Here is a 10,865-nt window from a genome sequence, read left to right on the forward strand (position 1 = left end):
TAATGAATCCACACACAAAGCCCATAGAGCTAATCACACAACAAAGGCTAAGCAGTGCAGCTGCCAACGTAGACCTATGTTCAAAAATCCTCATGTACACAGATACTTTTTACTGTATACATTGACTATAGCCTTGTACACAGCAAAAGCAAAATACACAAGAGTCTTTAAACAACAACAACAAAAAACACAAATAAAACCACTAAGTAAGTTGGCCAATACTAAATTTGGAGAAGCTGTTGATTCCCTAGAAGGCAGAGAGGTTCTGCAGAGAGACCTGGATAAATTAGAGGGCTGGGCAACCACCAACTGTATGAAGTTGAACAAGGGCACATGCCAGATTCTGCACCTGGAGTGGGGCAACCCTGGATGTACAGACAGACTGGGATGTGAGATGCTGGAAAGCAGTGCCATGGAAAGGGACCTGGGACTCCTGGTCACTGGCAACCTGAGCCAGCAGAGCCCTGGCAGCCAGGAGTGCCAACCCTGTCCTGGGGTGCATCAGGCACAGCATGGCCAGCCAGGCAAGGGAGGGGATTGTCCTGCTCTGCTCTGCACTGGGACAGCCTCACCTCAAGTGCTGGGGGCAGTTTTGGGCAACATGATGTGAAAAAGACATTAAGGCATTTGAGAGCATCCAAAGGAGGGCAGTGAAGCTGGTGAAGGGTCTTGAGAGGAAGCCATGTGAGGAGACTGAGGGAAACTTCATTGCAGTTGCAACTTCCTCAAGAGGGGAAGAGGAGGAGCAGGCACTGATCTCTTCCCACTGATGACCAGTGACAGAACTCAAGGGAATGGAATGAAGCTGTGTCAGGGCAGGTTTAGATTGGATTTTAGGAAGATTTTTTTCATCCAGAGAGTGGCTGAACACCAGAATGGGCTCTCTAGGGAAGTGGTCACAGCACCAAGTCTGACAGAGCTTGAGAAGCATTTGGACAATGCTCTCAGGCATATGATGTGAGTCTTGGAGCTGTTCTGTGCAGGGCCAGGAGTTGGACTCAGTGATCCTTGTGGGTCCCTTCCAACTCAGGATATTCTATAAATTTATGATTCTAAGAGTCAATATTGTAGTATTTTGGCTCATTCTGAAAGGAGATCCCACATTTTAGCATAGAAAGCTAAAGAGAAAATAGAAGCAGGTGACAAAATGGTGAAAGAAATGCTCAGACAGGACAGATAGAGGTAACGCCATGACAATAAAATAAGGTGCAAAGAGTAGATAATTTGCATAGTTGATCTTTGAGCTCAGTGTCTCTCTTCCTGAATAACCACTACAGCTGCCTTCCTCTGTAAATGAATTAAACCAAGAAATGCCCTGAGTGTGAAGACAAGAATCTTGTTTTAGAAGAAGCCGTGAAAAAAGAAGAAAACAAGTGGTGACATGGTCCAAAAACAACCAGAAATATATAAATAGCAACGTTCTGACCCTTTTGCAAGGATGGGCTTTTGAGTACAGTGACAGAGAGAAGAAAGATGGCTAGTTAATATCATCTACCTGAACGACTAGTTTTAATGGTGTAGCCAAAAACTTTAAAACCTCTGACACAAAAATAAATAAAGGCATGCTGGACTCCAGGTACTCCGAAATTACTTTCACCATAGAGCTGTCAATGTTTTGCCAAAGAAGTTGTTCATTGTAATGACTGCCACCTTGGCTGAAGTAAAATGACCTCAGCAGTGTCATGGCAGCTATACACCCAGCAGAGAAGAATGATTTGCAGTGAAATACAGGCAGGATAAACTGGCAGCGCTCAAGGGGCTGATTATAATCCAGAGTGTGTAGTTCTGCAGTTTAAGCAGTACAGGACAGACCCTTTCAGTCTGTTCTTGCTGTCGTATGCTCTCAAATCTCCTGGGGTTCCCTGGCAACACTGTCTATGTTTGTTCTCGATATAGGTGGCCCTTATACACCTAGCTCCACAGAATATTCCCAGCAGTAATGACTACTTTCCCAAGAAAGGTGTGTGCAATCTCATGTGAGCTTGACTTCAGCTGAATTAGTCGTGCATAGAAAGTTAAACACATGCAGAATCGTGTTTCCAAGTACTGAGACCAGCTGAATATCACAGTGCAGAGAAAAAGGCTCTGTCTGCAGCTCTTCTACTTCTGCAGTAGGATAGGCTACACATTTCATAATAAGTACCAGTGTCCCCTTTTTAATTTAGCCAAAATTAAAGCCCTTTGATCCTCTCTATTATGAAAGGAAACATAGTTGTTTTTTGGAAGGAAGCTATTCTTTCAACCTATACCTGCAGGAAGCAGACAGCTGAAAACATTGAGGTTTTTTTCCTCAAAGATGTGATTTTCACAGAAGGCACTGCTGTCTCTTCTCTCAAAAAAAGAAAAAGTCATTCTAGATTTTCTTGTGTCCACAACTCTCAATGTCATCCCAAAATTACTTTATAAACACATGCTTTTTCAGACCAATGTTTAGCAGAAAATAAATAAATATTTAAATATTTGCTTTAAAATCAAAATTACCAAGGGACAATTGATTCTTGCTTGTGAAAAAAGGAGAATGTTAGACTAGTGAATGCAAGGAACAAAGTAAAAATCCCTGTATTTTTATGTGCAAGCCTCCCGACTTGCACATACATGGAAAAAAAATAAACAATTACACAACCACAGCTAATCTCACCCGAGTGCCCATCCTCTCATTAACTTGTGAGGGAATTGTATTACCTGGGAACCCAGAAGCTCTTTACAGACTTCTGCATTGCTCTGCTTTTTTTAAAGTGCAAAGGAGGAGCAACCTTAAAGTTCAAAATTGAAGCAAGCACATAAGGAAATATTTCTGCTTTACTGTAACAGCCCCTTCATCTTGTCTCCACAGGTGGACACAGAAAAGGTGGTAGAAGCAATGAAAAGATAACCCTTTCTTGTCAAGATATAACACTGCCAGATCCAAGGGCAGCTCAAAATAAACTCAGGTCTATTTCTAGCCTCCAAATCAAGCAACTCCCAATCTCAGAGCATGTGTTCATGTGCCTTGCATGTTCATTTAGCACACAGGAGTGATGTATTCAAAGTGTCAATATTGCTGTTCCCTGTTTTACTGTTACTAAGCCCACTTCCTGTCATGTCCCTGGTTTTCACACTCAGATTGACTTCCAAAGTGCACTCCAGTTCTGCCTAAAGCATGACCTGCTTCAGCTGTAACTTTCACTCACCTGAAGAGCCACAGTTCACCATCCTTCATCTAAGGGGAGGCAATTTTGTGGACATACCTGAGAGGCTTCTCTCTCTTGCTGATTTATTCAGAGCCCTCTTCAGAACACCAAAAAAATATCTGACAAAGTTCAACTATTTCCTATTCTTGCACTTGCTCATTCATTTTCCTTTGTGCCAAAAACAACATTATGGATAGACATAAATTTTGCTTGTAGCTCTCTTGGCTCTCTCCAAGTTTGTAGTCACTTCTCCAGAGTTAATAATTTCCTTCACAAAGTCATTGGATAATACTGGATTTGACTCTCACCACAGTAAAATCCTATTAAAAACCTGATTATTCTATTTTCAGTGTTGACATAAGCAGAAATAGGGGAATTTGCATTTCAAATGGATGACCAAGGAAAAAAATATGAAAACATTTTTGATTGATTTTGCTGTTCTTGGCAACACATGCAACTGTAACTCCCCAAATTCATGGGTTTAAGTTCTATTTTCTTTTAAGTACTTGAAAATTCATATTTTTTCCTTTTTTTCCCTTCACATTTATTTTAAGCCATTATGCATTTAAATATCACCAGATTCTATAGAAAACATAAATCCTCAGTGGAACCTCTGATCCTTGGTCATGATGGAATTGGGGTGAAAAGGGAGCACTAACAGTTTCTAGGATGTTGGAGATTTAACTTTAGGATTTTCATTGATATTAGCCAGATGGCCCTGCTCACTGGGCTATACCTGCTCTGCAACTGCATCTCATCTTCACGAGAAATTCTATTCTGGATCTACAACACGTTCCTAACAAATTGTTTCAGAATGTAGCATAAGTCTGGAAAAGGTTTTTATTACAACAAATTAATATGTAAAGTAATTTCTTCATCAGGGAGCAGAACCTCTCCATTTGTTACCTATTCAAAAAGAGAAGTGAACTCTAGATAATACATCAGACTGAAATACATTAAAACTACCATTAATATTTTTCTTAACTATTCTGCATACAAAAAATTACAACATGCAAGAGATACATCATAACTCACATCTTCATCTTTTTGCTATGCCAGTGGGCTGTGCTGACAGACTTGACTTTAATTCAGCTCATTTAAATCTGCTGTGCTTGTTAATTCTTATGTTATCATGAGACAAAGTTCACCATTCAGCCTTTTTTATACAAGTACCAGACACTTTGAGAATCAGAGGAAATTAGAAAGGTGGCAGGAAAGGTACGTGGTACACGAGTATTTCAGAAAGCCCTCAGAAGGGGAAGAGAATTTCCTTCTGGTTTATAAGGCCCAGGGTGAACAAAACAACTAACTGCTGAAGTGCTCCAGGCCCTCCTGAAGCTCCACATAGCTGCAAGATAGATAACCTACCCTGGGTTAACTTTATGCAGGTATTCCCTGTTACATAGGAAAATCTCAGCCAGTACAATGTGGAGCTTTGCATACCTACCTCAGCAGCCATGGTGTGGTGAAGACACAAAACCAACTAATTATCAGAAAGATCTATGATATCTTCTACACTGTCAGTCGATACAAGTTTCTCTGATCATTTGGAAGACAATTGCTGAACCAACCAGAGTGCTCCTCCTACTCTGATTTTGTAGGTATGCAGGTGAGCAAGGATTAAATGGTCATGAGACCTATGGTATCATCTCAGGAATTGTTATCACCTGTTCTCATTGAATAATAATTATTCATTTGGCAAATATAATTTCAGTAAATAAAAAAATTCTTGTCCCTCTGCTATTATTTCTTAACCTTTTACCTCACCATTTATGGAAAGTCCACAATGATGACTTCTTTTTCTTCAGATCCTTCCCTCAACTCATTCTCTAACCTTCCTAAAGGCTATCCCACCTGAGAGTTGTCAACATTTTCTGGCATCCCAGAATGACTCCATACTACCTTTTCCTACAAAGTCTTCAAAAATTTACCTTTTCTACCCAACAGACAAACACAAGTTCCTATCAGTATTGTCATATTATGCTTCCTTTTATAGAGCATGCTGCTATCCCTGATCTCCAGCTTGTGTTTTTGCCTGCTTTTAGCTTTTAAGTTAAAGTGTGTTGTTTTGGATCTTGGACAGTTGCAAACTCACAGCTGATATTTAGCAAGATAGAAATAACAGTCTGCATTTTTATTGTATAATTATGGGAAGAATGCACACAAAAGGTCACAGTCTATTGCCCTGCATCTTAGCTCAAGTCTTCAGCTGCCATAGGTTTGTAGAAGCCAGAATCAGCCTCACCCAAGGACAGCCTCTCTTACGAGGTCCAGTGGTTCACACTGAGTTCCAGACAGGACTCCATTCTGGAGCAGAGAAGTGCCTTTCTCTGAGCATTTCAGCACTTCCTCTTCTGTCTGGAACTTCTAAAACATCATAAAGAAGGAATGTAGCAGTGGCTGTGAAAGGCTGACTGAAGCTTTTTACCTAAAAGTTACTTGCTGTGTCAGTGCTAGCTGTATTTGCTGCTTTTTCTTACAGCTCAGACTATTTGAAGATGTGGCTACATGACACCTCAAGAGCTGGAAACAAATTTTTATTTTAAATCTGGGGAGGGGGGAAAAGGGTCAAAAAACATTCCCGAAACCTAAAGCTCAAAAGACAATGAAAATTTCTCTTGCTTTTTTTTTTTTATTACTATTTTATATAATGAAATAACATGACCTTAAGTCATGCCAGGAGAGATTCAGATTAAATATTAGATAAAATAAGGTGCCCAGAGAAGTGATGGAGTCACCATCTCTTGAAGCGTTCAAGAGGTGTATGGATGTGACACTTGTGGATGTGGTTTAAGGGTGATTACAATTCCTAATTGATGGTTGGACTAGATGATCATGGGGGTCTCTTCCAACCTGTGATTCTCTGTAATTCTGTGTCAAGTGTCCACAGTGTTAGAGGACTGATACACTGATACACTGAGGCTGGGTGCTCTGATCCAGCAAGGGTATAATCACTAGACAATCAATGAAAATTTTAAACACACACTCATGTCCAGTGGGCCTCCCTACTGCCATGGCCCTCATAAACCAAGGATGCACTTTTGGCATTAGATGGAATTTATCTTCAAATGTATTAAGACTCTAAGAACAACCAACTCTGTGTGTGTGCATACATGCTTCTCTGAACATACTTATTATACATAAGACAGGTGCTCACAACTAGGTAATGAGTACATAATTTATATTTCTAACAGAGAAATGCTACTGCTGCATTAGGGAATTCCAGAATGTCAGGAAAGTTTGATGTCTGTACATGGGCCCTATTCTGATTCATTTTGCAACCATAGTTGACCACTGTTAGAGGCATGATACTAAGATAGTCAGGCCTTTAATTTTAAAATATATTTTCATTGCAAAAATTATGTCATATGGTGCGCACTGAAACACATCCAGCCCTTAGATGCTCTTGGGATGATCAGAGCAACAGTATTACTGCTTGTACATGGATACACCAGTAGAGAAAAATACCAGATGGACTTGGATCTACTTAATTCAAATTATTTTTTTAATTGAAGACTACTGTCATTGAATAGCTATACACTGTAATATGTAAGAGAGAGAATTATTTCCTCTTTACTTCTCCAGTTTGGTAAATATAGCACAGAGCATTTAGCCCTGATTTTGAGAATGGTCACAGTGTGTTAGATTTTGATTTTCTGAGAATGTTAAAAGGAAAATAAATGAGGTTTACATGAAGAGGACTATTAGTTATTTCCAGTTCCTCAGGATATTCACAATTTATTTCAGAGGGCAGAGAAATAGCTTTGTGCTTAGTACCATTGAAAATTATTAATTTGCCTTAGGATTCCAGCCAGACATAATTTGAGTCAATAGTTAAAAGTTGTCATTTCTGTTTGTTTAAGTGGGAATGACCAGACAATCACAAATGCTGGATTCTGGTGTGCAGCACTTTATGGTGTATTTCAAAAGCACATTAAGTTTAGCTCTATATCTCCCTGACCTTTCTTTGAAGAATATTTGCAGGGATGAACAAATAACGCAAAAAAGGCTCGTGATAGTGGAACTTGTGGTAAATAGTACAGGGATAAAGCTGTAGGAAATACTTGTTTCACCCTCCTGTTGTATATTCCTCTAGCTGAAGCTCAAGAGAGGTGCAGATGCAATCTGCTGACCAGCTGACATTCCCATATCAAGTTAAAAGGTATCATATAGACCCATGCCAGCTGCTGCTGTCAAAACTTTTTGTAGCTTTCCTTGCAAAGCCAGACTGTTAATTCAAAAATCCTCAATTTTGATTAACGTATAGCATTGTTTGACAAATATATTCAGAAATTCAGAGGTAGGATTGCAGAACCTCAAACAACAAGCAATAACTGAGAAGTTTTAAATACTATTGCCTACACTGCTGTTCCATCCTGGCTAAATTACTGGAAGACTGTTAAGGTGTTTAATATATATTACAGGATTATGTGAAGATTTATCCATTGCATAAATATAAACAAATATATTCATCTACTCTGCCTCTTCATTTTTAAAGATTTGGTTAAATATAACCTGCTTCTTGCTAGCAGAATTTTATATTTTACATATAAATTTTATATTTTTCATTCACAGAATTACACTAGTAGCATAAAACTGAAAACTCCATTGTACAAGGAGGGGAGAATTCACAAGCTCTTCATCTCATCACTGCTTTTTCACACTATCCAGGTGACTATAAAAATACATATTTCTTTCTGTAGGCATTTAGAGTTCAGGGCATTACCCAATGCAATTTTATGCTAGCCTCAGAGTCAAGCATACATATTTTGAGTTACTAACAAATGTCAAAGAGAAAAGGTGTATCTGTAGGCTTTCATGAGGATGATCAGTCTACTTCCATAAATCACTAAATGTGACTAATACAGTATTTGTAAGAAGTCTATCACTTTGATTATATACAAACTTCCTTGGAAACCACAAAGATATAGCATTTACTACTCACATTCATATAGACTTAAAAATTATCTCCATGGCTATTTTAATGAGTTCACAGTGACTATTTTAAATAGTTCACTGTGATGCAATTATGCTCTATTCTAGTTTAGCATTTACTTTTGTATACATTTCTATCAAGACAGTGATTCAGATTAAGTAGTGAGACAATATTTGTAAATTGTATCATCCAGTGGGGATAGGATAAAAGAGAGAAAAAATGCACTAAATAAGCAGAATTCAGACCTGATTAATATAAAACTTTAGACCGGAACTGAAGTTCAAATGTGTACTGGAAGTTAAGCTCTGAACAGAAAGAGATTATCTTACCTAAGTGTACCAAAAATCTCACAGGCCATCTTAGGAAAGTTTCAGCTCATAATTACAAAACCTCACAAAACCCTAATATTTCCACTGCCTTGATCTATGACAACTCTAATTCATATAAACCAGCATCACACTGCAGAATTTAGAATCACATCAATGTATGCTACCCTGGAAAACTGTATCCTTTTAAGTTTTTTACTCAATCAGAAAAAACATGAAAGCAAGATAGACCTGAAGTGGTTAAATAGAATTGAAATGCCATTCTGCCCTGTTTTCCTGCCTTGGAAATGCCCTCTTCCAAATTCTGCTTGAGCACCCTGCCCTTAACAAAGTCCCTGAAATACAGAACTGAGGTTATAAGAACATCCTCATTTGCATCCCAGACAGGCCTTAGAAGCTGCCATCACTCTTTCACTTTCAGCTGAAAACATTGGCTTTTTCCTTGCCTCTCCCTCTGGAATATTTTAATTCTATAGCTATGTTATTTAACTTGGTAAAGCATTGTTTGCAGAAGTACAGGAATGAAAGGCTTTCTAGAAGTTAACATTCTATCCTCTTGCCTCATACTTCTCTGAATAGATAATATCATTGACACAAATCACTGGACAAAAAAAAGTCATGAGAACTGAAGATGTGTGGGCACAGAAATATTTCAAGAATTGAATAATGCTTTCCTTTCTCTGTTTAGTCTGACAGACAACAATGTGTCTTGAACACTTTGAATGATGAAGAAGATGAAAAAGACATTTGAGAAATGCCTTTCCTATTTCAAATGCTTCACTTTGCCTTTCAGGAGTGTGTCCAAATTGGGCATAATATTTATATTATTATGGGCAATGTACAAACCATAGTCCTAGTTACAATCTAGTTCCATCCTTCCTGCCCTGCAAATAATGACTGCAAATTTAAACTGGTCTTTGGTTCTGCAGGAAATGCTATTTTATTGTAACTTCTAATTGTGAATTACAATTATATTTGTAATTGGAGAAGTCTGTGGTTTTTCTTAGCATGAGGAAATCTCTAGCATTTCTAGTAGCCAAAAACCTTCAGGCTTCTAGGAAATGTCCAGATTTCTTTAACAATGCAAGGCTAGGGCCAGAATATGATGCTTCTCCTTGAATGAAGACAAGATCCTGCTCACAACAGAAAGAAGTTTATCAGTGTCATTTTCTCAAAGCTGAGCTCTTCATTTTGTAGAAGTTCATTAAATAGGAAGATAAAAAATGTATTTATATTTGTTTGTTGCAGGTGTGGTCTTCTCCAGTGCAGACCACGTTCTTCTTGTTGTGGGCAGCGGGAGAATATGGTGCCCTCAGTGCCTGGGAATGCTGCAGCTGCCTGCAGCACCTCATGCACAAGCTTTTCTCCACAGACCACCTGCAAAGTGAGCCAAGGACAGATGTTGTGGTCTTTTCCTCACTCATTGAAGATACACAGAGAAGCGGCCAAAATGACACACAAAAACTACATTTTACCAACTGAAAGTACAGCAACAATGGCTGGAGACTGATCACTGATGGATGTACTAGATTAAGACCTCTATCCTATGTAACCCAGTAGCAACATACTTCATACCCTTCTTTAGCATTACATTATACATCTTAGCATGTTCTGTCTAAAGATAACACACTACACTACAACAATGATTTGTGTAAAGATGTGTGCAAACTCAAAAAGATTGAAAGACTTTCAATTAGTTAAAATCTCATATTTTTCATATATAATATTTACCTGAGTCACACTGAAACTGATAGCTTTGGTTTCTCACGAGCTTAAGAGTACAAACACACATTTTTGGAATACACATTTTCTGTGCTGCCTCTAAAAGCATCTTCCCTGAGCTTGCAGATTGTAAATGAAATTGATACTTGCAGTGCCATCAGCTAGCCTAGACAGACCCAGCTGGATGCTCTGAAATCTCATAGTCCAGAAAACCTGCAGGGTTCATTCCACGAGAAGGAATCTGGAAGTCATGAGAAACCTGATAGAGACAGCAGTCTTAAGGTCCTCTGGCTATATGAACTCAAGGACTTTCAGACATATTATAGTCAATTTAAAGGAAAAGTTCCTGTAGAACAGGCAAATTTTAAGACTAAGAAATGGGAAATGCCTGAAAAGAAAAAAAGTGAATTTAAATTTCAGAACAAATATATTTTGTTCTTGATAGGTCATTTATTATGCTGCAAAGAAGGATTTGGCAGTACTGGTGAATGAGAAACTGAACACGAGCAAACAGGGTGCACTTGCAGCCCAGAAATCCAACCATATCTTGGGCTGCAACAAAAGAATCCTGACCAGCAGGGTGAGGAAGGTGATTCTGTCTCTATTCCACTCTCATGAGACCCCACCTACAGTGCTGCATCCACCTCTGGATCCTCAGCACAGGAAAGACACGGACCTGTTGGAGCAGTCCAGAGGAGGGCCACAAAAATG

General features: G+C 38.8%; 1 protein-coding gene across 1 annotated transcript in view; it reads right to left on the reverse strand.

The window, feature by feature from the left end:
• Window positions 1-10,865, reverse strand: part of CEP128 (centrosomal protein 128) — a 175,805-nt gene that overhangs the window by 955 nt on the left and 163,985 nt on the right. The gene's annotated exons all lie outside the window — the stretch shown is intronic.

The sequence above is a fragment of the Lonchura striata genome, chromosome 5 (assembly GCF_050655825.1).
Source record: "Lonchura striata isolate lonStrDom1 chromosome 5, ASM5065582v1, whole genome shotgun sequence".
NCBI classification, from domain to species: Eukaryota; Metazoa; Chordata; class Aves; order Passeriformes; family Estrildidae; genus Lonchura; species Lonchura striata.